General features: G+C 40.8%; 1 protein-coding gene across 7 annotated transcripts in view; it reads left to right on the top strand.

Moving 5' to 3' along the window:
- The first annotated feature begins 998 nt into the window (after positions 1–998).
- EPS8 (epidermal growth factor receptor pathway substrate 8) overlaps positions 999–24,976 on the top strand; it is a 129,517-nt gene continuing 105,539 nt past the window's right edge. For 4 of the 7 annotated variants that reach the window (XM_015867744.2, XM_015867712.2, XM_015867733.2 and 1 more), the window contains exon 1: positions 1,567–1,673. The gene's annotated coding sequence lies outside the window, so the exon portion shown is untranslated. Of the gene's footprint in view, positions 1,295–1,566; positions 1,674–21,797; positions 21,852–24,976 lie in introns of those variants that run through there. The other 3 variants (XM_015867683.2, XM_015867688.2, XM_015867723.2) reach the window with 3 other exon arrangements.

The following is a 24,976-nucleotide window of genomic DNA, read 5'->3' as shown; positions in this document are numbered from 1 at the left end:
GCAAGATAAGCAAGATAAGAGGATGGTATCTGTGTCCTTCACGCCTGTTTAGGTACACAGAGGCACCTTTAATCTCATCCTCCCTACCCAACTCCATTATTTTACAGGAGATTGTTCTTTTCCCTGCTTCCTGGACCCTCTGCTCCAGGAAAAGGAGCAAGCAGTGATGGTTCTGCCTTCACTGCCTCTGCAGGTGACTCACAGAGTGGTATGGAGAGCATGGAGCTGCCAAGTCCCATATCCTGGAATCAAATGGGAACTGCAGAACACAGCTGCTCTTTCCCTACCTTATAATTCCCTGGTATGAGTTGTTAAAGGGCCTGGAATCAGAGAAACTTTGCATCGGAAAAGACTCATCGCTGCGTTTGGGTAACTGCACTCAGTCCTGCTGTGGTGTTTGCATACTTTAGACATTAAAAGATTGATGCTCCTCTTAACCGTACATTTATGGGGAACTTGTAAGTCTTTCTAAGTCTTTCAGGATTGCCAATTCCACTGTATTAGGAACCAGGAACCCAACCTCAGAAGTTAGCTTGCTACTATACACAAAGGGAGGTTCTTTTTGCCTGTCATATAATCAGAATCATAGAATCATTTGAGATGGAAGGGATTCTTAAAGGCCATCTGGCCCAAATCCCCTGCAGTGAACACCCACAGGTAGATCAAGTTGCTCAGAGCCTGGTCCAGCCTGACCTTGAGTGTCTCCAGGGATGGGATATCCACCACCTCTCTGGGCAACCTGCTCCAGTACCTCACCACCCTTAGTGTGAAATACTTCTAACTCATATCCAATTTAAATCTCCCCTCCTTTAGCTTGGAACCACTCAAACCTTGTCCTATCACAACAGACCCTGCTTAAGTGTCTGTCCTCTTCTTTCCTATTGCTTTCCTTTAGATACTGGAAGGCTGCACTCAGGTCTCCCTGGAGCCTTCCTTTCTCCTGCTGAACAGCCCCAGCTCCTTCAGCCTGTCCTCGGAAGGGAGGACAGAAATTTTGGGAACTCAGTGAAAAGAGAGATCCTCAGTGAGCAGCCTGACTGTAGCAGCGGCAGAGCCTCTTTACAGAAGCCACCAGCGTAGGCAGCATTACAGCAGCATTACACGGAGCGTGTGTGCGGGGTTGTTCCACGTGTGAGCTGTCTGGGCAAGGGGCACGCGTAGCCAAATGGAAACAGCATCGATAGCCAGGAGATTTCATCCTCAAATGAGACTGAGGACGGGAGCGTGTTGCTCTCGCAGCCGACTCATCCCACAGGCGGTGTAGATACACCTATTTCCTTGCTTCGGAGCCTTGGTAGGTTTTGTGTGTGGCTTTGTGGCGATTCTGGCTAACGCTTAGTATGACTGGAACCAAGCCGCCTACCTCAGGCCGGCTCCGGGGGGCTGCTTTCAGTACCTCGGCATCCTGCGGGCGGCTCGCACGCAGCAACAGGAGAACGCTGCTGGCCGACGGCCGAGCCCGCCCCGGCCGCGGGCTGGGGCAGGGACTGTGTTCGGGGCGGGGCGGGCCGGCAGAGGGAGCTCGGCTCCGTTCCGCTCCGCGGCTGTTCCCGCTGCCCGCTCCGACACTTTGTTGGTAGCGCTGAGCCCCGCGCTCGGCCCCGCACCGAACCACGCCGCGCTCTCGGCCACCGGCGCCCCCGACCCTCCGCGAGGGAGGAGAAGCCCGCAAGGTAAGAACGGGCTGCCGGGGAGAGATTCTCTCGGGTCTCCGCTCCCCGCTCTCACGCTGCGGTCCTGAAATCCCCCCGGGCAGCCAACCCGGCTCCGTAACGCGGCGAGCTGCGCGGCGTTAAGCCATATGAAGGAGGATGAGGCTGCTCGGGCAGGGGCCGCTGGAAAACTCCTTCGGTGTGTGCGAGGCTCCGCGGCTGGGGACGGTGTTGGGGTTGCAGCCCTTCCGTCTGCGTGTGTGCCGCCGGAGGTGCCGCCGCACCTCGCACCTTGCCCGAGAACCCAGTGCGGGGCTCCCGTGTCCCCGGCGCTCGTCACCTCCCTCCCCACCTGCTCTCAGGTGGCCGTGCTGTCTCTCCGGCTCTCGTATCATTGTTTTCCACCTTTTAAGCTGGCTTCCCAGTCAGCGTTGCTGGGAGCTGGCGAGGAGCAGCTGGCGGGTGCGATAATCCCGTCGTATGCCCGTGTTTCCCGGGTGCGCTGACCTGCTGCCTTCCTTCCCCGCTCCCTCTCGCTGCGAACTTTCCCTGCCATTCTTCCTCCTGCTGCTCCTCTCCCCGCCATGACTCGCTCTCCTGTGCGCTGTGCACCAAGGATGACCTGGGCACGCAGTGGAAAGCAGGTTTTCTGGCATTTTGGTGAATGATTTTAGATGCTGTTGGCCCCCTGTAACACCTCTGTAGGGCCGGGTTATGATCATGAACACCAAGACACCTTCACTTCTGCTCAACCCTTGTCTCGAGCCAGCTGGCAGCAGGGCAGAACAAGTTTTTCATAAGGATATTGTTTGAGAACCAACACTCACACCCTAAAAACGTGCTTTGCATTGACTCGTGCTTCCTGTACCCCTCCGAGGTACAGGCGTTCTGCAGTGTGACCTTTGGTGGAGTCTGTTTACTTCAAGTGAAGTACTGGAGATAAAAATATTACTCCGCTAGGTTGTGTCTGCTGAAATATTAACTAAATGATGGATCTCAGGTTTCGTGGCAGTGTTGACTGTGTTTTAGCACAGCCTCTCCTTCCTTTTGTCATCAGAAATAGGGTTCTCCTCCCTTCCTATTAACCATCTTTCTTCTCCTTTGTGACTGCAATGGCTATGTCAGCTACAAAAATCGCTTACATGGAAGAACCTCCATATGACCATTTTTGTTGTTAGCAACTGGAAATACTGAATCAGCGTTGTGTGAGCAGTCCCTATTCCACAAAGAACCACTGGAAATTCTGCAAACAGAGCCCTCTAAGAAGTGGTTGCCTCTTAGACCATCCCTATCGTGGGCTGCTAGTTTCTTTCAATGAGTGGTGAGGGCTGCAAAAGAGTTTGTGAGGTTCCCAGGAGGTGTAGAAGATGCAGCATTTCTCAGCTCGATTCACAGCTCCCTAGTGCAGTGTTATTGTTAGCATACGGGTACCTCCAGGTAATGAGATACTGTGCTCAAAGGTCTGCTGGAGCTGAGCATGGCTGCTTTGTCTGGGGGAGGCTGTGGATATACGACCGGCTTTGGCCAACGCTTGTACTGTCACATACTCATAATGGTTGAAGTATTGAGTTTTGCACTCTTAGAGCTCTCAATAAATGTTTTTGATTGTGTGTAATTTTGAAAGCACTCAGAGCATCCCATTAGGTATAATTGGAAGGAGGTAGCAGCCCCACAGGGAAGAACACCCAATAGGTGTCTGTCTATTCATAGTGATAATACAGAGCCCAAGATTGTTCTAAAGACACTTCTATTGTGAAAAACACACCTTAAAAAACACCTTCCACTTGGTGACAACTGAATTCATGAAATACAATTGATTTTCTTTCTGTCCATATTCTAGCTGTGAATGGCAATTCACTCACATTAACTGCTATATATTTTTTCCCTTGTGGGTGAAAACTTATTAAAACCTAAACGCATGAAGTTGAATAATTGGTGCCCTGAGGGTCAAAATAGATCAAATATATAAAAACTTTGCTCTCCAAGTCTTCTGTTGTCTCACTACCGTAGCTGAAGACTGCACAGTGAAAGCTGCACTAATAAAGTGCTTGTTAACTTTGATTTCAGTGTCTAACACTTACTTCTCCTACATTTCTGTTTATAATTGCCAAGTCAGCCTTGTCTTCTAGACAGTGAATGACTGATCAAAGGTGAGTGGTTTCCCTGAAGAAGCAGCACTCAGCCACACCAGATGGAAAAATTGAGCATTTGGTTTGCCTGTGACCCCTCCAAACTGGAGCACTGCAGAACCTTTCTCTCTCAGAGGGTGGTGATGCACTGGAACAGGTTGCCCAAGGAGGCTGTGGATGCCCCATCCCTGGAGGCATTCAGGGCCAGGCTGGATGTGGCTCTGGGCAGCCTGGTCTGGTGGTTGGTGACCCTGTACGTAGCAGAGGGGTTGAAACTGGATGGTCATTGTGGTTCTTTTCAACCCGGGCTATTCTGTGATGATTCTATAATTCTCGACTTTGTGGCTGGTAGCCAGCAAGTAAAGGCATTTAATTCCTCAGTGCTGTGCAGCTGTTGGTACAGAGAACACAATCCAATCCTGATACCTCTGTTGAAAGAGAATCAGAAAGATTCTTTGCTTGTGTGTGTGTCTTCCATGTATGGAGAGATTTGGTTCTCATACAGCCTTTGATACCAAGATTTCTTCTAGGTTATTTTGTTGTTGTTTATTTATTTATTTACGGAATCTGGTTCTGTGTTTCCTGTGTCTGTAGAGTGTCAAGGGTTTCAACATTCTAGTCCTGAGCTGGGTTCCCAGGGAGACTTGTCAACACATCACAACTGGATGGCTTTGGGATGGTTTGGAGCCTCTGTATTTGCTTTGTGGTTCAGGTAGCAGCCTGATGCCTGAAACGCCCCTTTGCCAGAGCTAAGGCAGCACTTACAGAGCATTCAGTAAAACTGAACATCACTAAAAAACACCCCTAGTAACTGAACTAAGAGTGTGGCTATAGATAAGGAATGTTCACGGTGCAAAAAAGCATTAAACGGCTAATTTTGTTTTCACTTCTAGTTCTCTAGATTTTTTCAGCATTAAATGCTTTGCATCAGCAGAAACTAGAGTTCCCGCCAGTTGTGAGGTCCACAACTGTTGCCATTTTATCTCAGCTGCAGAGTTACATTCTGCTTCATCCATTGATTTATTTGTCCAACGCAGGATTTGTACATGTAATGATTTAATCCTGATACCTGGAAATGCCAATTTCCAGTCTTGGGTGTCAAGCTATATGATTGCTGCTGTTTGAATTTTACTTTTTTGTTTTCTGGGAACTTCTGCTGTTACTACAGTCATGAAAGAGTGACTGCTCGATCTCTCACCATTCTGCATACATATGAACTTACAGACACAGTCAAGTTTCATCTCAATGAGTCTGCTCAGTCTGCATGTGACAAAGGCTTAGCACAAGTGTTTACAAAGCAGAGCTCTGGATTCACTCAAGCAGCAAGATAAGAAGAGGTGTCTGTTGTAGGGTTTAGTGCTTTTGTGGTTCTGTATCATTGTGCTTGTTCCAGTGCGAGGTTACTCAGAAGTTTCTTGGAAAGACCGTGGGGATGCAGGAAGAAGCAACATTCGCATCTGTTTTGTGTCTCTGTCTTTTTCCAATAGCACATTGCGGACTTGGAGAGGATAAAAAATGAGTCAGTTAAAAATGCAAGCATCATTAGTATTAGCTTTTGAGGACTGGGTTTCATTTTGAGCTGCATTGCTGAGCCCACACTCACTGACATATGCCTTTGATTTTATTCACTAATGTCATTTGTAGTAAAATTTTTCAATATGAGCCAACCCAAGGCCTTGCATTCTACTAGTTGAACACAGTCCTTTCTTCCCTCCTTGTGCCGCTATCTATGCAATTAAAGCTACTCATGCTGTGATTCTCCACGGGAATGAGATCTGATGTGGAAATAGCAAATTACAAATTACTTTGTTTGCATTTATTACCTCTGTCGTTTTCTGAATAGACTCTAGCAATCTTTTGCATTTTGGGTGGACAGAGTTAGCAGATGTCTCTAACTTCAAAGGTTCACGATGGGCATTTAAAGTGGGATTTGTACATTTTTGCCTTAATTTATGCAGGGCTTTTCAGTTGTGCAGTGCTCTGGTGCGTAACGGGCATCTTCATTACTAGCAGCATGACAGCAGGCATTGGTTGCATTTGTTCTTAAAGCCTCACTCAGGTTGGCATTTCAGCCATGCTTGGAAATTGCCTGTTTTCCTGGAATGCTGTTAAACCTTTGAGTATTTCAGCATAATATTTAGAAAACACTTTTTAGGAGTGGTATCTATTCAGCGTAGGTGTTACAGGTGTTCAGTAACTTGGAATAATCTGTGTACACATAATTTGTCCTCTTTTTCTTCATTTCCAGAATGTACCGGTTTTATGTAAGAGGATTTGTCTTTCAATAATCCAAAATGTAACTATTTATAGATAGTGCAGATTTTGTAGGTTATCACAGCAGGTAGGGAAGCATACAACTTCTTTTAAGCATCCCATGGGCACAGAGGAGCCATGTTCAGCAGGCTTAATGATGAAGCTGCCATAGCTGGTTCTTGTACAGGGAGATAGAATTTACTAGAGCCCCTAAATGTTTCAGACTTCACTTACTGAAGGAGTATCACTGTGAGCCTTAATGTCTGTAGCTCACAAATGTATTTATTTTTTTAACCTGGAAAATAAAGGGATGACTCATGGGGATTTGTGTATTACTTTGATTTCTGCTCCTGCATGTAAAAGCATTTTTAAGGATTTTGCCAAGTAGTAAAGCAGGCTCTAGGCTTGCTGCTTCTCCCATCAGCACTCCCTTCTCCTCCCCCTTGCCTTCCAGAAACTGGCTCACTTGCAAAGAGAAGCTGAAAGTCAGATGTTAGCAGTGCTTTTTCCCTCTTGGTTAGTATAGGTCCAGAGCCATGAGGAAAGGGAAACAATACGTAACATACTTCTCAGATTAGCTGCTTAAAATTTGATCTAAAAAACAGGAGAAATACATGAGATTGGATAGGTCTGTTCTTTAATACTTGTAGATGCAAGGTGTGATACAAGATTGTCTCAATATATTTTCACTGCAGGTGGAATCCAAAGGTATTCTGATTTCTCCACTGAATGCTTGCAGTGTTTTGTCTTCCATGTGAACCTTGGGTTGTGAGCACTTTGTTTTGTTCTGGGGTGGCTGAGGGGACTTAGCATCTGAGTGCATTTCTTGCGAAGATACACAACTCCTCTCATAGTTTTGATGTATTCTTTCTTCTTCCAGTGTCATGCTTTGGTTTGTTTCATGTAAAACATAATTTGAAGTGATTGATCTTGAGAAATCATTCTTCTTCTAATTGATAAGCGATTTACCTCAGTGTTTGAGGGAGTTAGATATCTGGTTGATCCAGACACTCACTACTAGTTCAGTGCCTTTGAGGATCCCAGTGTTCATCACAAAAACATTGTGGATGTACAGGTCTGTTACACATAAGGCTGGAATACAAGACTTGTGCCAAGTGTCACTCAGTGTGTACAACCGCATGACAAGGGCTATGTGAGGAAGCATGAGTTTAGTGAGTTATGTTGTGAGGAGTTTGTGATAATCAGGTTGCATCAAAGTACAGCCTGATGGTCTCCTGTGCCATTTTAAAAATGGAAAAGTCAGCCACTTTCAGATAGGCTTCTGAGGTAATTTACAGCCTTGAAAAACATGCTTTGAGAAGCCTGTGAGTGCATAATGTTGCCTGCTGTTAGATATGTAAATATGCGTGTTTCTCTCTGAGAGTTTGGAGGCAGACAGTGCATTTAAATACATATTTTTCTACTTTCATTTCAGAGTTGTCTCAGGCTTGCTTTTCATGTAGTGAGATTACTTATTCTGCTCTCCATGTCTATTGTTACTTAATGCTTTACAATCTTTTCACAACCTTAGTGTAGTGTTTCATCTCCTTTAATTCTTCCTCTTCCTGTATTTAGGCATTAAGAATTGTCCAGGGGTTAAGGCAGAGGGCTGGGAGGTAGGGATAGTACAGTCTGTTCATACTTCAGCTGCAAATTTCCTTATAGCTAATAAATCTGTGCTAACTGCTGTCTCACAGCGGGCATGACAGAGTGAGGAATCTGGACTTTGCACCTAAGTGTCCAATGGTTAAATCACCTGTGTGTTGTGTGTCCTACTCCTGCTGAGAAACAAACAGCGTCTTTGTTGTAGTTACTGTTTTCCTTCCATTGCTGTTCCTGTGTTAAAACAGTGATGCATCTTGAACCTTGCCTTCTGCTCTGGTCGGTGGTCTTCCCCCTGCTCAACCTGGCCTTTGGGTTAGCTCTTAATGTTTTTCTTTCTTTTCTGGTTGCTCAAGCCATGTTTTTCCACCATGCTCTATCTCATTTTTGTGCTTTGCTGTAACTTTAATCTAATTTACTTCTTCTTGCTTCTTTTTTTATTCCATAAGCTGTCCCTACCTTTTTTGTTTTACTTTTCATTTGTTCTTCGTGTGTCGTGTTCAGCTTCACACAGTCACTTCCTACCACTCCTTACTACAGACCCATTCCTTTCCTACAAACCATACATGAGGGGAAAACCTCATGTGTATTTGTGTCATCAGCTTTTATTCCAGTGTCTTCTGAAATGCATTTTAGGTCCATTGATCTCAGTGGGATAGTTTATATTCACAATTACATGCATAATTAAGTCTTTCTAGGATGTGGCTTTAAAAGTAATGTGTTCTTTAATACGTTACTGCTTTTTATCTAGGAATTTTAAGTTCACTTCAAGCTGCTCTGGAGCTCAAGACCTGAATAGGAAGTGTTGAAGTGTGTAGGCATTTGTTTTCTGTGTGTGAGTGAGGTGTCTAATACATACACCAAAAATCTGTTCAGTGAGTGTCTCATTGAATATGAATGAAAGATGTTCTTAGAAGTGCCTTCCCTCACAGTGACATTTGTTCATTTCTACTAAGAGTTTAGTAGAGTTACTTCACTGTTTATATTATGTTGACATGCAAGAAAAAAGGTATGTTCATCTGTTTCTTAAACTGTGGCAGTGCAGAATACAGCTGCTTTTGGGGAGCTGCTTTTGAAGTGAGTTGCTTTTGGGGACCAGTCTTGATGCTGACTGAAGTTACAGTTCTGTGCAGATTATCAAGAATTTGAATATTCTGAGAGAATTTGACTTCTAGGCTGAGGATTGGGTAGATTTGATGGTGCTACTGGCCTGTTTAGTTCAGTGCTTTGTGCTCCCCAGTGGCAAGTAGCTTTGAGCAGCTGGCAGCAGTGAAATAGATCTTCCCTTTGAAAGGGTCTTCTTACGTTTTTGGAGGAGGTGGATGTGCTGAACATGAAGGGTTATGTCCCATCACATTCTCTGAGAATTTTAAGTAGTACTTTTATAAGTCAGAAAGTTCTTCTTGTCCATAGAAATGCCCACTCCCCTTCCTAAAATTTATCTCATGTTCTCAGTGTTGGAGACATTAGTTTTGTCTCTCTGCCTCAGTTTTCTTACTTATTAAATTGAAAATGTAACTGTCTCTCTGGGGTTCTGGGAGACTTAATTAGCAAATGTTTATACAGCCTTTGAAGATGTAAAGCACCATATAAATGCTAAGTATTATTATTATTACCACCAGCTGCTTCATAGTAATTGCAGTAATAAAAGTGTCAGTGCTAGTGGTTGTATTAATGGTGCTGTAGCTGTAGTTTTCTGTCATTGGGATCCTGAGAGTTATTCCATTTCCACTGTAGTGTGCAGGAAATGAGCAATTCAAAACACTTGACAAAGTAGCCCACCCCAAAGTTAGTGTGTAGGGCACCACTTCACATATTTCCTTTTTCAATCAAGTCTGCATTCCGGAACATATTTTTCATGAAATCTTAAAAGTTTTCCCTATACTGTGACATCTCTTCATGCTGTATATGTTCCTCATGCAGGGAAACAACCTGATAATGGTCACTGAGTAAAAGTAATGGTGCAGATGCTGCTGTGGTGCAGATTGTAGGAGAGCTGAAATGGGAGAAACTGGGCTTCCAGCTGTGAAATCTTGGTAAAGGACTTCTCTGAAAAAAGAGAAGTTCAAATCTGTAACTGAGAAAGATCGATGCCTGTTGTGCAGTGTGACAGTGTTTGCCAGTCCTAGGGCTGACTGGGGGGGGGGGTCTGTGCTCTGCCGTACTGAGCTGATTAGAAATGAGCCAGCGGCAGTGGCATTCATGACGTTTGTATGTAAAAGAAGGGATCTTTTATAGGTGATTGATATCTATTAGTATAGGAGAAGAGAAATGGTATAAATCACAATTAGTCTTCAGGGCTTTTTTTAGGTTTACTTTTGTAAAACATCCATGACTTAATGCTGAGCTATTTTTATTAATGTAGTTGTGCTTATCTCACATAACCAGCTTGGAAAAAGAGGATATGAGCACTTTTTAAGCCTCTGACTTATAAATTGTGAGAAAGGGGAAAGAAGATTGATTCCAACAGGCTTGAAGGTAGATTCATTTTTCTCCTAGTTAGTAAAATGAGAGAGGGGAAAAATTAAACTGAAGCTTTAGAGGGCCAGTCAGTTTTAGCCGGGTGGAAAATTATTAGGTATTGCTCTAATGCACAACTTAATTGTAAAGCTTGAATCTGAAAGAAAGCGAATGCAGGGGAGTTCTGTTTTGCTGAGCTGATGATAAAATCTCCCAGTCACTTCTGCCTGAAGGAATAAGGATAAGAAAAAATAGAATAATAGCAAAAAAACACTGAGGGGGAACATTTATTTTTCTATCATATCCTGAAAATCTGAGTGGGTTACTTGGTCGCATTATAGGAAGAATCTTGTGCTGCTGGAATGTTGGTAGGATTGGTTGTGCTTTGAAGAAAATATCTCTGTTCTTTTTACTATAAACATTTAAGATAAGATGGAAAGGTTTGGAAAAATGCAACACATTCTGTGAGCTCCTTCAGCATTCTTAATTGCTGATTATGAGGTCTTAATTTAATATTGTTCCTTCATATTTTGGGTACTTTTAATGAGTTCTACTTCACCTAGTAGGGCCGTCAATCTCTGTAGTAAGTGACCGATTACTAGTTGTATCATAGTATATAACACAATGCTTATTTAAATTGCTAGAGATGTTTCGTAGTAGCTTCTGTATCAGCTCCAAATATAAAGATCTGAATGAGTGAACACATTAAAGAGATCATATCAATCTGGATGATGGGCAGCATCATTTTGTAGTGGCTGCGCTACAAGAGCTTCTAAACCAGAAATGAAGCAGAGAAGGGAACTGATTTCATCTTTTCTGATTCTGTGTAAATACTTTTTCAGGCAACTGGAACACCTTTAAAAAGCAAGAGAAGGCACTAACCTTTACAGCTGCAAAGTCTTTCTATGTAGAAGCTGTTTTCTCTTTATTGTGTGAGTCTGGCAATTTTCCCTTTTGAACAAAATTATGTTTTGTTTTGTTTTGTTTTCTTCTGAGGGCTGCAGGAAAGAGTAACTATTTAATCCTCCTCACATACAGTACTACAGCAATTTGATAGGAATTTCTTTTTCTGTTATCTTAGAATGTAACATACAGTAGAATAATAGCTGTCTTTTGAAGTACAGAAAACCTGCCTAAGGGGCCATCATTTTAAAGTCTAGTATGAAATTCTGTTTTAATAAGGTTCATTCCTTGCACTATTTGAGTGCAAGGAAATGTATGTGTTGAAATCTTGCTAATCCTTCATTTGCACAAAGTGTTTGGATCATTCCCTAACTGTCAGGGAATTAATGGTGTGCTTCAGTATAAGATCTTGTATTACTAGACTGCAATTATGAGAGATTTTGTGCTGCTTTTGATGGTGCTTAATGAATTATCTTAGTACATGAAATGAAATCACCATTGTCAAAATGTATGCAAAAGCAAAGCAATCTGATTCTTGCATTTGCTCATGAAATTAAGTGGTTTCCAGTGTACTTACAGTGAACTGGTGAGCCTCGCTGTCTTATACTGTACTTGTCATTGACCAGTTAAGCAACCATGTAGCTGGTGATGACAGCACCTCTCTCCTGTACTTCTTGTTTGGCCTTCCACTTGGAAATTGCACAAAAACACAGTGTATACTTTGGTACACTTAATGAATTCAGATCATTCATCCTGAACCAGAATGATGACCTCCGGCCTTTACTGCATGGGAACAGGCTTTGAATGAAGTCACTCTGAGCAGGTCCTACAGCAGGGATGGCAAGACAGAGGAGATACGCCCAAGCTGATTTTGATTGTGCTCCTCCAGCAGAAGAAACAGGCTAAGTTGTGTGGGACACTGTGATCTCTGTGCTTGTGGCTGAGGACAGAGATCCTTACAGCCATAGCTAAACCGTATCTCGTGCCTGAACCTGGTATGGTGTCTGCACTGTATGCATGCCATCCATCTGCATGCCCTCCTGCAATTCTGCTCCTGGCTGATGCAGACTGTGTGGGAGATAGTATGTGTTGTTTACATTTCAGGCTGCAGGAGTCAGCGGGATGAAATTACAGTTTCAGAGTATCTGCCTATTTGTATCGTGATAGCTTGTCCAGATCTTAGCCAGTGAATGAAGGCTTATTGTACCAGCAATTTCAAGAGAATTTTATTATTTAAACATAATATGTATTTTTAAGTCTTATAGATTATAAGACCTATTTAAGACCATGGCAGATCATTTCCTCATTTGGTTTGACCTTCAGAGTGTACAAGGGAGGAGATCTTCTGCCCTGCTCTTTCTGGTAGGAAAATATAAACCAAGATTTCTTGTCCTTCCTCTTTGTCTGGGGTAAACACATAAATTTAAACTGGTTGCCTCTGGTACTTGTTGGTTTTTCTCACTAAGTACGTTAGTGAATTTCTAGTGGTTCTGTGCTGGAATTGTGTGAATACCAGAGCGCAGTGCTACTCCTTTAGTACTGTTGTTTGTATTTATGTATATTTTTGGCACTTGGCAAACGCAATACAGGTTTACTCCTCTGCATATAGACCTTTCCCCAAAACCTCGTAGGCTAAAAGCAGATGACGCTGGAGCCTGTCCATTCTTTTCATGCTTCACTGTATAAACTGCATAAGCTTGAATCTCTTTCTGAACCATTATATAAACTTCTGTGCGTAACCATTTTTGGCTCACGTGGCTGACCACGACATTTGGTTGGAAAACATTTTTGAAGAGTTAAAGGCTGTATTGCCCTGTGGGAAATACTGTGGAAGTATTGGTGGGGTTCCTGTTTATCTCCACCTTGGCAGATCTGATCAAGTCTGAGCCTTTCTACCTCCTGAACTTTGGAGATATTGTTGTATGGTGACGTGGATGTCCAGATGCATGCTGCCGTAGTACTCCCAATAATGCCAGCAATAATGTTTTTTTCTCTATAGTCATATGTTCTCTATAGCTGCTATTGTACAAGATTCACAGCTGTTACTTCAGGCAGTTTAGTAAATTAAATTCACAATGACTTACATTGGAATGTCACAACTGATGCAAGTCCTGCTTGGTCTTAAAGTCTCCTTCACAAATTTTTTGTGCAATGACTTCTTTAGGATGCACAGGAAAGTGCATTGGAATTTTAGATTAGACCTTGCTCTTTATGTGCTCACTTCTTGCCTGCCCAGCATGGGACTCTCCTGCCAGTAATGATGAAATGTTCTGAGGCAGTGCTGTTACCATGATGACTTGTAGAAATAGGGAAGTCTTCCAGATATTCCCCTGTGATAGACACATGCCTTCAGGAATCAAAAGACCTTAAACTGATGCAGATCTGGAACTTGGGGTTATTTTGTTGGACAAAAATGGTTTTTCATAGGCATTGAGTTGGTGGTGTTGAACTCACTGGTTATAAACCATGTGTGACTAACATTCTTGGTCTAAATTGCACTCTTCACTCTGGACACATTACATCACTAGAGAAATGTTTTGGCCAAAAAAAAATATTGCAGGGCCTTTGCCCTCTCTTGCTTTTTATCATTTATGTCTTTAGGACCATTTGTGTATACATTCTGCATAAACAGTTTGCCAGATTCTGTCCAGTATTACTAATGATGCATATATATTTTTTTCATCTATAGTGTCTTTCCTAGGAAAAAAAAACCAACATCTGGTTATGTGTATATGCCTTCAGCTGTTAATAATTTCCAGAAAATAATACAGTTCATGTATTGTGTATCTGATAAACTGTAGGGCCTGGTTTGCAGTAGAATTCAAATGTTTGCAGCTTAGCAATATGTGTTCTTCCCCCTGTTTGTTGGATGTGGGAAGCAGAAATCTTGTTTCAAAGCTGACTGAGGATTGTCTGAAACCCATCTTGACCAGTGTGAATGTGTTCTTCAGTCCTATTGGAAATGGTTCCTGATGAATCTCAGTAATGGTCCTCAGTTGCAGGGAAGAGGGATTATTTTTTAAAGTTCTTCTGCAGACCTCAGGTATTATTCTATCTCATTGGTGTGACACTGTAGTGAAAACTTTAAAGTAGTTTCAAAATGCATACCATCTTTAGACTGTATAGCTAAGAGAGTCTGAAATTGCTGTAATACACAGGTTTGCATAGGTTGATTCTGGTTTTACTCTGTTCAACTGTAGATTTTGGTGGAGAGGTGGAAATTCAAAGATTGATGTGAGTGTTAATTGAAAAATTTTGGGCACTTCATAGAATCATAGAATTGCTCAGGTTGGAAAAGACCGTAAAGATCATTGAGTCTAACCACAACCTACCCATGCTACTCTAACGGCCCTCTGCTAAATCATGTACCTGAGCACCACATCCAAATGGTTTTTAAGCACATCCAGGGATGGTGCCTCAACCACCTCCCTGGGCAGCCTATTCCAGTGCTTAACAACCCTTTCTGTAAAGAAGTTTTTCCTGATATCCAACCTAAACTTACTGTGGTGCAACTTGAGGCCATTTCCCCTCATCCTGTCACCTGTCACCAGTGAGAAGAGACCAACACCGCTCTTGCTGTAAGCGCATGAGAACTGAACACAGTACTCGAGGTAAGGCCACACCAATGCCGAGTACAGGGGCAGGATTTCTTCCCTAGTCCTGCTCACCGCACCATTCCTGATCCAAGCCATTGGCCTTCTTGGCCACCTGGGCACACTGCTGGCTCATATTCACTTCATATTCACTCACTTCCCGTATTCTGATGAAGTAAATGTGAGGATTAACTTCTCTCTTTTGGGGCTGTTTATTTTATTAAAAAGAAATGAGGTCATTTGTATGTAAGGCTGGCAACCTCAAATTTCTGAAAAGCTAATTAATGAAGTGTGGCATTTCATTCTCAGTGTCACTATTCAGTTCTGCCACGTGCTATGCTGTACTGTGCTATGCTGTGCTGTGCTATCCATTTCTTGCAAACTGTAATCTCTTTTCCATTTCCATCTATCACAGTTTCCAGCTGCTTGCTAGGCCAAAGGATCAGCTGTCACGATTGTGTATTGGCGCTGTATATGTAGGTGTTCTAGAGGTGGTGAGTGATGTGAAGATTAAGAAACTACAGCTGTTGATTGGGGAGTAAGGAGTATATGACTGTTGAGAGTTAGGAGAGTCCTCAGTATCTCTTATCAAGAAGATCTTGAATATGCTTCCACTCAGTTCTTTCTGTCTAGACTTATCCCTGTAAAGCTAACAGTTGAATTGGAACAATTCAAAGCAGGACATTTTCGTGTTTTTCATAACATCCAGTGTATGGATGGGGCAGAAGAAATAGCTTTTGCCTCTGTATATTTCTGCTTTCATATCATTTTGATTCTATATATTTTATCCAGATGTATTGCATTGAGTGAAAATGGGTATGGTTAGCAACCAAATAGTGAAAAATGTAATAGTTGTTCTAGCACATTAATTCCTCAGCTATGATAACAAGCTGAACTGTTGACAGTGGTGGCAAGCAGAGGTGTGGAGTGGGGAACATCAGTGCTGCCACTCAGGAAACTAGAGCTAATGGCTTTTGTCCCTCCTCTGCAAAGCCCTGGGATTCCTCTGTCATCTTGAGTTCAGTCCGCTAAGTCTTGTGAAAACAATGAACTGGCTCACCTCCAGTAGTATGATTTTTATCTTGAATTAACAGTAAGTTGCTTTTCCTCATGAAGGCAAGTACTTTTGTTCCAAACTAAGACTGCTTTATCTTTTTTGGGATTCTAATGGGTTTGCTAATGTGTGAAATATACCTTATTTTATTTTATTTTATTTTATTTTATTTTATTTTATTTTATTTTATTTTATTTTATTTTATTTTATTTTATTTATTTATTTTTTTTTAAATTATTCCCTACTAATCCTATTGCTTTCAGGCACTTCAGTCTGCCCTGGATTTTAATGAGACATTTAAAAATAGATATCTTTGTTGGCGATTGCACTGTGATGCTATCTCAGAAGTCAGCCACCATTTTGAGAATGACATCTGAGTCTGCCTATGCTTCTGCATGACTGGAAACTGTCACTACTCATTTCAACTTATTAGTGTTGTGGATGGATATGCTGGTTCATCTAACAAAGAGGAAACTCTAGGCATTAGCATTAAAATTCAGATTTTGTTCCCGAGAGTAAAGGAAGAGGTGACTGTAGATATGAGAGCTTGGACAATTGGGGGTGGAGGCTGCACTGCAGCTCAGGGATGTGTTGAGTGTTTTGCTTGCAGGGCACTCAAAGAAGGTTATGGCATTTTGACCAGTTGAAGAAGACGCTGTATTTGAATGTAAGAGTTTAATACAATAATTCAGTGCATCAGCTACAGATTACAATATGGAAGACACTAAGTCTTGTTCTAAAAAGGAGACTTCAGTTGAAAATAGTCATTTTATTATTATTATTATTATTACTATTATTATTATTATTATTATTATTATTATTATTATTGGTGGGGGGGAAGAGGATTTGAGAAATGAGACCTTTAAGAGGGCAGATGCCAAACTCTGGCTGAATGTTGTGCCTCTGTAATGACTTTTGAGAGCCCATGCACACACTGAAGGCATGCAAAGTGATTTTTAAAAATACAGACTTGTAGAATGGTGGCCCTCACTCCCTATATCTATCTTTAAAGGATCTGAAGTGCTCAGGATATACAAGCACTGCTGGCACACGATGGCTTTTTCTCATCTAAACAGGCCATGAGCCAAAAGAGCAGGAGTCCCTGGCCAACTTGCACAGCACTGCCAATGCTCTTCTCACAAGTCAAAATCGTGTTTTAATTTATTAATTATTCTTCTACTCTGATATGTCTAAATATACTCCCTGAGCAGAGATCGTTTTCACCTGTTGAGGCACTTCTGTGCCTAAATACAAGCCTGGAGCATGTTTATAGTTGAAGCATTTTGACTCACAGCACCTCCACTAAAATGTGCTAAAATGAGCAACCAGTGTTCCCGCAACTGTAACAGTAAACTGACAAAGTGGTATTTTTATATATATATTTTTTCTTTTTTTCTTTCCTCTCACTAAGTTGTAGCTGAGTCTTAATTCCAGTGCTGCGATGCAGTTGCACCACTGGTTAACATCTCTGTGACTTGGAGGTAATATATACTCTTAAATGTTTACTTACTCAGTAAACAGAACTTAAGTAATAGTTACAGCCAAATCTTGATTTAACATTTTTCTTTTTTCCATAAGTAGAGTTTCAATCGCAGCAGAAATACAATGAACTTCTCTGAAACTGATGGCTGACAAATGATGCAAAGGTGATTGTTAAGGCGATGGTGATGACTGGGATAAACTAGGTGTGACTAACAGATTTTAATCTTCCCTTCAGTTCTGCGTCTCAATAACCAATTTATTTTTCTATAACAGATAACTTGTGACTATCTGTTTAACTATCAGCCTTTCTTTGAGTAAGCTTTCAGTTCTCTTAACCTTTCATGCATTTATTTGGAGACCCTTTCCTCCCTTGACAGATAATATATACTACTGGGAGGAAAAGGAAGTTTTGCAACCCTAAGATTTCCTGAAGGAAAGAAAAAAATGTTGTTAAGATTCCTTTAAAATAAATTAAAAACAAGACCAAATAACTCAGTGACTCACAGCTTACAGGAACATCAGTTTTTTTTTCTCTATGATAATAACTAGATACATTTTATTTCCATTTATCCTTAAATAAAGTACATTTTGATAACTATTTTTGCCAGCTGCTACAGTTAAGCACTGCAACTGTATTTGAAGGAATAGAATCAATTTTCATCCATTAGTAAAATGAAGATACTTTGAACAAGTAACAAATTCAGAACTGAACAGTAAATAAGAGATGGTGAATCACTTGAAAATTGTAAGGAATTCCTGAGAAGCTCAAGGTAAATAATTAAGATGGTCATTCACAAAAAGGCTTATGAAGAAGGATGTTTTCATTGTAGCAAGTAGACTACAGCACAGGACTGGGAAAAGAATGCTACTTCAAGTAGCAAAATTTGTTTTTGTAACATAGTTCTGAGACTTGAGCTCAGATAGAAACTGTGGTATTCCATTACTAGAGCAATGATGTTAGCTACTGAGTGGGAGATCTCTTCCAAACAGTCTTGTTTCCTTTAGGAGTTAGTGACCTGTCTTAACGAGGGAGCTTACCTGATCTGCCTTTAAGGTTGTTTCGCATTATACATTACAGATTTTTACAACTCTTATACTAAATAAGGAGCAGCTTGACCTAGTGGGTGGCAACCCTGCCCATGGCAGGGCGTTGAAGTTCAGTGACCTTTCAGAACATTCCAACCCAAATCATTCCATGATTCAGTGAAGCAACATTCTAAAAACATGTGTTTTAACCTTATAGATATGTGCTATATGTAAAGATTTTAGCTCACAGTGACCATCTTGTTGTCCTATATGACCTTTATGACACTTTTGACTATCTATTGTGCACAAGTGCTTTATTTTGACCTTCGGGGTAAGGAGAAAAAAAAGAGTGCAATCTTAAATGTAATCATTTTATTCTATTTTATTTTGGGCACTTGAAATAATGCTGTAGCAGTAGCTACCTTGTCTGTTTTGTTCTCACAACTGCATTAGTACAGAAAATTGGAAACCCAAATGATCCTGGAGCTTGAAAAAAAAAGTTGCTATGGTAACTGGACACTATACATCCCATTTGGGACTTGAGTTAGGTGTGCATATTTCATAGTATTTTCTAGTCCTCGTGAAATGTTGTAAGTCTCTGAGCTCCCATAAAACACATCTGGGGTGTATTAAGAAGTATTCCCTTGCTGTGTTGTATCCCATTAGTACGTGCCTTCATCCTCACTCTGTGTTGCGTGAAGAACCAGGGATGCTGTGCTGGTGTATCTCGGGCACGTGGGAGAGATTCCAGCTGCGATCCTGTGCCCAGCTGTGTCTGTGCCTTGCAGCACCTCAGAGGCCAGGCGTCAGAGCCTGGATGTTGTCCAGGGCAGCTCAGGCACATCATCAACACCCTGTTCCTGTGCTGAGAACAAGTAAAGGGACTGCTCATGTGCTTAAAGGAAAGGAGGAAACCCTGATGGGGTGGAACTCTTAGGAGCCATTGTGTAATATACTGTCGTGTTAGCGAGATTAGTTCCCTCCTCTTTCAAGTCTATGCTCTCTTGCAGAGCTTTAATCAAAAGAGGCTTCATTTTTAAGTTACAGGCATCTCCCACATGCAAGAATGTGACGGCTGCTCTTTCTTCTTCTGTGTAAGAAGTTGTCTCTTTCTTTGGGTGATGTTTTTGCATTCACTCTGTGGTAGGGCTGTGGGCCAACCGTGCCAGTGCCCTGAGCGTTCAGCACAGCAGAGCACAGGCCTGATCGCAGATGATGGGCTGGGTGCCTCTCTGAGCTTGCAGCTGCATCAAATTACTCTGGTGTTTTTTTCTTTCTTTCTTTTTAAACCATCCTGGCTGAGGGGTTTAGCACCATATGCAAGCTGTTTGTAGAGGGGTTCTCATGTAGTGGGATATGTTTGGGTGAGAGAGAATGGCTGTGAGGGACAGCACTCTCAGCTATTGGTTGTAGGTGTACTTTGTGTGCAAACTTGCCAGGCTAACTGATAATGTTAAAACTGTCTTTTCTAACGTAGACAGATCCCAGTAACCTCCTATTTTTAACTTTTTTAAGGTATGTAATTATTTTTTGCTAGGTTTGTTACAACATCTGCAAATATTTACCCATTAAATATTCCAGCTGGTAGCTTCCCATTGCCTACTTTTCATCAGTTTATATGCAGCATTGAATGATGGCTGTGGTGGCTTTTGGGTAAAAATAAGGAGCAGATGGGCCTTTATTGGGCAAAAACTTCTTTTGGGTTCTGCTTGTGATGGGCTTTCCATAACTTTCTGATATGTAGGAAACCCCTTGTCTAATTCAAGGGAGAAAAAAATCTGTATCTTTCATATGCCAGTTATCTTGAGGTGATTCTTCATTTTATTTTATTTTTTTCCTTTCTTATTTCTTTTGTTTTTGAAGTGCAGTGGAAAATCTGTTTCTGAAGTAACACTGACGGTTCTTTGTCCTTGGAGAATATTCCCTTGCAGCTGAGGGGGGTTAATTTTTGTTTTGTTGTGGGTTTTTGTTTGAGCTAGTTTTAGTAAACAAGTTGAAGTTGCTCAAGGCTAGAGATATAAAAAAAGTTTAGGGTGGTGACTTTAGGCATTGTGCTGAGACATGTTTGCAAACCAACTCTCTTACCAACTTGGAAGCCCCAGGTAAATTATTCTCTCTTAAAGTTGATAAGTATCTCAAAATACAGTGCTAGTACTCAGCTTTCTGCCTTTCCTGGAGTTAAGGATCCAGAGTTCTTCCTTTCTTTTATGATCTTTGATGTTTGAGAGTGAGGTAATATTTTACATGGTTATAGTCAGAAATCTGTTGATGCTTTGCATCTCAGCCCTGACTTGAATGCAAATAACCATTCAGTAAGGTAGAATGGCTATATTTTATACCCTCAGGACACTGATTGAGACCAACTATGTAAAGCTGCAGGTATTTCCCTTCCTTCATGCAAACTTAGATGGAAACATTTGCCCGACCCTCTCCTTGTTCTGCAGTCTTGCTTAACTTGGAGTGTCATGAAGATGTAGGTTTTTTAAGAGCATGCAAAGGGGACAAATAAGAAGAGCAGACAATTAAATGTTTTTCTTGTTCTTTTGGGTACAATCTAAGCGGAGAGGTCCAGTGTCTCTTGCTATGCTCCAGTATTTGCACTCAACTATTTTCCATAAAATGGGCTAGGAGTTCTGTGTGTGTTATGGCAGAGGAATGGGGTTTTCATTCCCAGTTTTGCAAGGAGATTCATAGTGAAAATAATACTCCACAATCACAAAAGATTTGCAGATTTGTGGAAAAGCAATGTGCCAAGCTTAAGTTAGATTATAGGAACTGTCTGAGCATCAATACATGAGGAAACCATTATTTTCTTGCCTGGCTAGAGAACTGTCATCTTTCACACTGTCAGGAAGAATCCACATGTAACCTGAGTAACACACAATCATGTTTCACTGGAACTTTCAAATATGATTTTTAAGGTTGACAGACTCTTTGTTGTATCAGCATTGTGCAGCTGTAGTGCAAACAAAACATAAGCACCTAGGAAATAATGAGGCTGAAAAATGTGCTGTGTTTTTAGTGCTGGGAATCGTTGTATTATTATGTCTCTGAGTAGGTCTCGAATGCAAAACATTTTTAGTTTCCTCAGGAAGACGAATGATTGAACGTAATGTTTTCATTTTCCCCTTGTTGCAGTATTTTGCAGCTCAGTAATGAGCATTTCTTTTCTGAAATAATCTGTGCCCACTGTATATGGCTCTGAAAGCAGTCTTCATTTCTGGCAGTTTCATGTAAACCAGTTGAATTTTGGAGATAAAGTCTCTCCATGGTGTTGTTACTTGCTGTAGGAACAGGGAGGAACTGTATATTTAAACTTCCAGCCACACGTGGACATCAGTGTGTCTCAGCAACCATCACACCATTGTCAGTATTCATATAAATAATGACTGCTAAAAAAATGAGCCAAGTGACTTAAACTCCCATTTCTGTAAATACAGCATCTTCCTGCCTAGTTTTCCTGAGAGAATTTGTTTTAATATTGTTTCCTTTACAATCTGTGGAGTATAGAATAGATCTTGTGAAGTCCTTGGCTTGATACCACAGCTAAGGAAATAATTGACAGGTTAATTTATGACTAATATACTACAAGGTAAAACTTAAAGCTATCACAGACAAATACTTATGCGTTTTTCATCTGTAGGTGGAATGTGTCATCCCTCAGCAGAATAGCTACGTTAGTCTCACATGGAAGAAGGTATGTGTACAGACTGAGTAATCTATCTTTGTTGTGCTGCCGTACTCAAAATCATTCTTTATCTACATTAATTTCCTATAAAGAACAATTTAGAGCTTAGAAATGCTGGCCTGAGCATCATTTTTCTGAAATAACTTAATGAATTGGCATGTAGCCTTGTCATCTCATGGTTGGTTGAGATCCTGAGGCAATATTTAGTGTAATAGAATAAATGGTGCTCTGGTTAACACAATCATCTCTTATGTAGAAAGATGCGATTATGACTTTCAAGAGAAAGAGTCTTTTCACTGCACATTTAGCTATTATTCTGCTAATTCTTTGCTGAGATTTGGATACTGCTGCATCTTTGTTTTCTTTTGGATTGGAAAGTGCTTAGTGTGCTCATTCTGAAGGGCCCAGAATTTGAACCCACAGTGCTTACATGAGGATTAACTTTCTTAAGGACGTGAGGGTCCCCATGGAGTTACCTGAGCTCTTTAATCAAAGATTGAATTTTTAGCATAATATAGTACTTACATTTGTCCAAATCCAGAGAGGCCGATAAATTAATCTTAATTAAATTTAAAGAGGAAGGAATCAAAAGAAAAAAAGAAAATATTGTAGGGTTTAAAGGTTTGAAGGATCATTATATGACCGTACCATTACTTTTTCCAAGTAAATGTGGATATGTTTTGTATTTATTTTTCTGAAAATACATTTTAATTTAATCATTTTAGACCAATGCTAGACTTTCAATAATACACTGACAACTGTGCTTTTGTCTTCATGGGAAGGATGTTTTTCAGATTGGTAGCTTGAAAGTTCATTTAATAAGCCTGTCTTGTTATACTAGTATAAATTGTTAGAGTCAAATTGGTGGCATTAAAGGTAGCATTAATATCAGAGATGAAAGTAATAGTGGGTGATTCTGTATGCTAGAAACATTCGAAGTTAAAAGTGATAAAGGTGGTGGCCATTTTTATGTAAGAATATTTTTGTATGCATTCTTAAGTTGACTTAAAACTTCTGTTAAATTCCTGCACTCGGAACACTCAGATGTGGGACCATGCAGAATTGTTTAATCTCCTGAGAGTATCTGCCTTTTAATAAAACAGACATCAGTTTAAGATATTTAGATCTATTGATTGATTATTTCTGAGGAGAACTGCTCTTTTGATTTAAATGCAATAGAAGCTTTCTGGGAGTGTTTGTCTTTGGCAGGCAATATTGCCTTCTTTCACACCAACAAGGCATCTCTCTAAATCTGGTTCTAAATGTCATGCTATGCGTTTTTGCGTATCTCTTTGTGTCTCATAATGAAATTTATGCACAGATATGCAGCAAATGTAATCAACAATGCCTGAAATTAGATTTCCGTGCTTTAAAGCTATGAAAGACAGTATTAACTTCAGTCTTTCTTCTAAACGTCCATGTTACAGGCTGTTATTTATTTCTTCCTTTGGTCAATTTCTTCATTCCTCTAGTTGTAAAATAGTTTGTAGAAGCTTTAGTGCAACTTGTGATTGGTGTATTCCATTGACATAAGCTATGTGTTTCACATATCCATGTCCCTTTTGAGTGACCTGAACTATCTGGTTCACCATTGGCTTTTTTGTGGTGAGGTACCGCACTGGCAACAGTGTTTTCAGCCTCCTGTGGAGTGATAAAGTTTCCTCCTGGGTAGGGTCATGAGGCACTGAAAGGTTTCTTTTTCCTCTTTTCCCTGTGCATCTCGCCTGAGCATCCTTCTTTTATTTTAGCCATCTTTATTTCTTCCTGCCAAACAGAGGGAGTCTGTGGTCACAGCCAGGATCTAAAGTTCTAATAATGGTGTACACATTGTTTTGAAGGGACAAACAACACTGCTTTGGCTATGTAAATAATGCAGGGGGTTACCTGATTTCCTGCAGAGACTACTAGAGGTTCTCACCTCATCACATCTGCTAACAGTTGGCAAGTGTTGGCTTCCAGTTAGGCTGCTTGGTGTTGCTTTGCTCACTAGGGTTAAGCAGGGCTCTCTTCTCTTTTTTTTCATAATGTTCCAAATAAATGAGACTTCCAGGGAGAGCCAGTAACATTTTCTTCCTGCAGGGATGCTCTCCTCAGTGCGACACGTTCACGAGTTTCTGTTCCTGTTTGGTGAAAGGGGAGAGAGATGATGATGATGATGATGGAATAAAAACACTTGTGCTAGTAGATGAAGTAAACCTGTTCTAAGCATGGAAATAATGTTCTGCTTTTGTTCCAGGTGGGGTAATATGTATATATAAGATTCACATTATGGGACTTGTCTTTCCATTATAGCCTCCAACTTTTAGTTTTGTATTTTGACCTCAGATTTAACTCTCTGTGCGAAGTTTGGGCATAACATCTTTTGGCCTATAGCAAACAGTGTTTGGTCTGCACTTTTCTTGATTTTTTTATTATTTTTTTGCTAATTTGCTTTGGTTTTTGGATCTGGTACTGTGAAAATGATATTTTATGGTTAGAATTACAAGTCTAAAATTAGCATTGAATGCATACGAGTTGATTTGTACTGTTTTAAATGGCGGATTTCTGCTCTTTTCCCAGTAGACTTCTGGTAGTGAGATTAAAATGGGGAAACAGTGGATTAGGAAAATGTTTGTTCAGAGGAAATGCTTGTTCAGAGTTTTTTTGTATTTGAGTATGTTAAGTGTTGGAAATACTTTATGAAGTGAACAAAAATAAGTACAATTAAAATACTTTGTGGATATTGGCAAGAAAAAGTTTTAGGCATCCTCAGAAAAGCTTATGGGGGCTGGCTTTTGTCTAGCTTTCTAGGGTTTTGCTTTGGGATGTTTGAAAGGCCCCTTTTGATCATATAGCTCCTTATTCTGGCTGTGTGACTCTAAATTTGTCTTGCTGGGTGGCTGGTCACCATTACTGGTAACAATAGTTTGAAAATATAAGGGTTATTAAAGCTCTGGAAAAATGTCTGTGTAAGCCTGGTGATATATATATATATATATTTTTTTTTCTTCTGCAGGGAATTTGGGCTTTCTGCATATTTGTTTTTACTTGTAATCATTTAGTCCAGAATTTGTTTTTTTTTTGTTTGTGATGTAAATCCTGCTTTTGGCCCAACACGAATGTCAGTCAGAGTTCCTAATATACTTGAATGTGCC

This window comes from Coturnix japonica, chromosome 1 (assembly GCF_001577835.2).
Source record: "Coturnix japonica isolate 7356 chromosome 1, Coturnix japonica 2.1, whole genome shotgun sequence".
NCBI classification, from domain to species: Eukaryota; Metazoa; Chordata; class Aves; order Galliformes; family Phasianidae; genus Coturnix; species Coturnix japonica.
Note: the sequence above shows the minus strand (reverse complement) of the source record. Positions and strands in the feature narration are given on the sequence as shown.